Raw genomic sequence first — 4,353 nt, 5'->3', positions numbered from 1 at the left:
ACAGTATGTAGCCGGTCTGTGTATGGACCCTAAAACTTTAGGTTCTGAACCTAATATTCATACCAATCAGTTGTTGTATCGACTTCCGAATGGCATTAATGAGGCCTATGGATTGAGTAGAATAACTTTATTGTGCCAAGGATGTACTGTAGTTATTACCATGCATGAGATTCCCCCCCCCCCCCACATTGTAGACTGTACATTGAATATATTCACTGATCATGTACTCTTCCTTGGCAAATAAAGGTGCGGTTCAGGTATGAATCTCTGACATTCTTTTTCAGTCATATCCAGTACCAGGAGTATCAAACTCCATTATTTGAATGATGCTGTGTCTGCATGTATGTATTACAATTATACATTTCAACAGTGTTAACTGCTCCTGGGACATCAATGATTACACATTGTAACTATGCAATAGACTAGAAACATGATTTATTAAGTAAAGGCTGATTTTGTAGTTCATGTATAAAGAAATACACCTATGCATATCTAACTCTCTACATCTGCATTACTCTGACGACACAGGATAGGTGTCGTATTCCAATGAGATACTTACATTCAACCAGTGGAGAATGTGAAACACTTTGACAAGTTCATTATCCAGTTGTTATAAATACATGCATTATAAATACAAGTTCAAGCTGTACCTCAATGCACATATGGTGTGCATTTATAAAAGAGGTGGGGAGAGGTAAAACAGAAGAGCAGGGAAGACTGCATATGATTAATGAATTCCAGTGATACCCTAATATTCTCTCAGTTCGTCACAATTACATAGTGTCTCTAGCGGTGTCTCCTAACCAACCTTCGGGCTGACTGGGAGCCCAAGGCTATTTTAACCTGTTGGGGCTAGGGGGCAGTATTTGCGCGGCCGGATAAAAAAACGTACCCGATTTTTCAACTGGTAACTACTCTTGCTCAGAAACAAGAAAATGCATATAATTAGTAGATTTGGATAGAAAACACCCTAAAGTTTCTAAAACTGTTTGAATGGTGTCTGTGTATAACAGAACTCATATGGCAGGCAAACACCTGAGAAGATTCCATACAGGAAGTGCCCTGTCTGACAATTTGTTGTCCTTCTGTTGCATCTCTATCGAAAATACAGCATCTCTGCTGTAAAGTGACATTTTATAAGGCTTCGATTGGCTCTCAGAAGGTGCCAGAAAGTGTATTGGGGTGTCTGCTGTCTCTGGGCGAAGAACAGCAGGAGAATTTGTGAGTGGTCAGCCTGGGGACAGTGACACTAAAGATGCGTGTTTATGAGAATTCGCCATTTTTTTCTTTCAGCCTTTGAATGAATACAACGTCGCCCGATTGGAATATTATCACTATTTTACGAGAAAAATAGCATAAACATTTATTTTAAACAGCGTTTGACATGCTTCGAAGCACGGTAATGGAATATTTTGAATTTTTTTTGTCACGAAATGCGCTCGTGCGTCACCCTTCGGATAGTGACCTGAACGTATGAACAAAACAGAGCTATTTGAATATAACTATGGATTATTTGGAACCAAAACAACATTTGTTTAAGTAGAAGTCCTGGGAGTGCATTCTGACGAAGAACAGCAAAGGTAATCCAATTTTTGTAATAGTAATTCTGAGTTTAGGTTGTCCTAAACTTGGTGTGGGTGTCAAAATAGCTAGCCGTGATGGACCGGGCTATGTACTCAGAATATTGCAAAATATTGAGAAAATGTTGAGAAATTGAAGTTATAGCATTTTTGAGGTATTTGTATTTCGCGCCAAGCAATTCCACTGGCTGTTGACTAGCCCAGGGAAGTTAATGTTGAGGACAGACCTTCCGCTGGCGGAAAGCCTCGCCAATATCCAATGGAAGAACGTGGCGTGAAATACAAAAACCTCAAATACAATAATTTCAATTTTTCAAACATACGACTATTTTTTTTTCTTCATCTGGCCATGAAAATACTGCCCCCTATCCCAAACAGGTTAAGAGCGGATGAGGTGGCTGACGGGACTGGCTTCCTCTCTCACATCAAACATACCTGCAGATGCGAGACAGATGGATAGAGAGCATGATTAAGCCTTATTTGTTTTTATTCTTACACGGTCAGTCATCAGGCGGTGAAATGCAAAACTGACCTTTGATCATTAACTCTGGGACTACCCCATCTCCGTCTGTATTTCAATGTTAAGCATCCTTTTAATAATACTTCCTGTATAATATCCCTTATAACAAATCATAACATTGGCTAGAGACATGTGCATGTGACAATAGCAGGATCATATCAAGGATATCGTCACAAATGAAGACGTCAATACCACTTGAAGCTTGATGATGACTTGGTCATTTGAATCACCTGTGTAGTGCTAAGGCAAAAACTAAAATGTGCACCCCTTTGAGTCCCCAGGACTGAGAACCGCTGCTCTTCATTGGGTCCTGTTAATCTGCAGACAGGCTTTCACAGCTCTCTGTATCTGAGGACAGAAAACCTCACAAGAAATAGACTACACAAAAGTACCTGCTCTATCCAGAGTAGCCTACTCACTCACTTTGACAGCTGGACCTGCTATCCTTTCACCCTCCTCCAAAAACTACAAATCTTTGCCATTATCAAGAGTGACACTGGGGCAAAAACAATATCCTACATAGTGTGGGAGGACTGCACCTAAAAAAGGCTTGTCGTGGACGAATCAGAATTAGTTGGGTAACATAGATAATTAAGATGTTTTATTAGTTTAATATGCTTATTTGAGGTACTTGTCATTAGAAAGTGTCCATTGGACTCTGGTGTCTTTTCAGTTGCATGTCTACCTTAGCCACCACAGTCTGGAGGCTCATAACTAATCGAAGAGCATGCATGTATATGTCCTGACCAAAAGATGAGTCAGTGGTAGGGTTCACTTCACGCTGCAGCACAGCATGATTCTCAGTAGACAGGGCATGGGTTGTCAGGAACAATGACCCCATTGTCAGTGTTTCCAGATTATCCTCCTGATAAAGTAGGTCCTCCACCTGCTGAATCTGGATTGCTCAAAAGAAACAAATCTGTATTAATGGCGATACATTTGGCAGCAACGGGCTTGATAGTCCAGTGACAATGGCTGAGTGTTATGTGGTGTAAATCTTAAAATTAGCAGCTGATATAAGTAAAAAATAAATAAAAAATGTAATGCATGTTAGACAGGTTCCATGTACAACAAGACAGGCAGAGAGGAAGAGAGAAAAAGAACACAGAACAGTTTAATTACTTCTGGTTATGGACACTTTTGCCAGCAATAAAGCTTACACGGCCGGTTCCTTGGACAGTGAACATCTGGCAATACCTACATTTTCAACCCCTTGATCAGCTAGCACTCAAAGTAAAGAAAATAGCTTATTTTTTTGTAGATATGAAAACAATAACGGAGATATGACCATTCAATCTAAAGCAGCAGATGTCATTTTCAGGATACGTCAATACAGCACAGAAAGCTTAACACCAGACTGGTATTGTGGTTGTTCATTAGGTGATGGGAAATATGCAATATGCATACAAAATAATATACTTACCTTCCTTGAATCCATCTTTACCGCCATAGATAACAATGTATCTTGGAAAAAAACATTGGAATTAAAAGTGGAATGTTTAACCTATTAACCTGCTTCACTATTTATGTATTGCCAGTTGATGTAGAACAACTTTAATTTCATACATTGACAATTTGTCTATGAATAAAAAAAGTTAAAATAACTTAGAATTGGAGACATTATATAACTTAGAATTGGAGACATTATACATCTTAGTATCTTTATCAATTTATTTGTATCAATGTGGGCGAGAGACGGGAGCAGGAACAGAGTATTTTGCCGAGCAATGCAACAAAGCTTGATCATTCTGGCAATGATATCTGCACCATCTACATGCTGCAAAAACTCCCTAACTCTTCGCCATTGTACACAATTGCCCATTGCTTGGAGACTTCTGACATATCAGAATAGCATTCCCTGACAGACATATTGTGTTCTTTCATCCTTCTGTAAAAAAAGCTAACCGTTTACACTGTCATGAAATATGATTATATATCGATTATGAAACAAATAGGACATGGCCTGCTTATGAGTTGCCATGAAATAAAGTTAGATGAATTCAACTGAAAATGGCAAGAACAGGCGTTCATAGCTTAATGTTTTTGGTTAGCTTGAGAATAATAATTGCATGATTTATCATTCTACGGTAGGTATGTATATATGTAATATAGTAGAATGTTATGAACCGACACTGAATCATAGGAGCTAACTACTAGCCATGTAGAAGTTGGACGGAAGAATGCCCAGTGCTGCTTCCCTGAGATGCCATCATCACACAGTCCTTCGTAGGTGTCCGCTATGACTTCCTTTGT

The sequence above is a fragment of the Salmo salar genome, chromosome 07 (assembly GCF_965601325.2).
Source record: "Salmo salar chromosome 07, fSalSal1, whole genome shotgun sequence".
Classification (NCBI taxonomy): domain Eukaryota; kingdom Metazoa; phylum Chordata; class Actinopteri; order Salmoniformes; family Salmonidae; genus Salmo; species Salmo salar.
Note: the sequence above shows the minus strand (reverse complement) of the source record.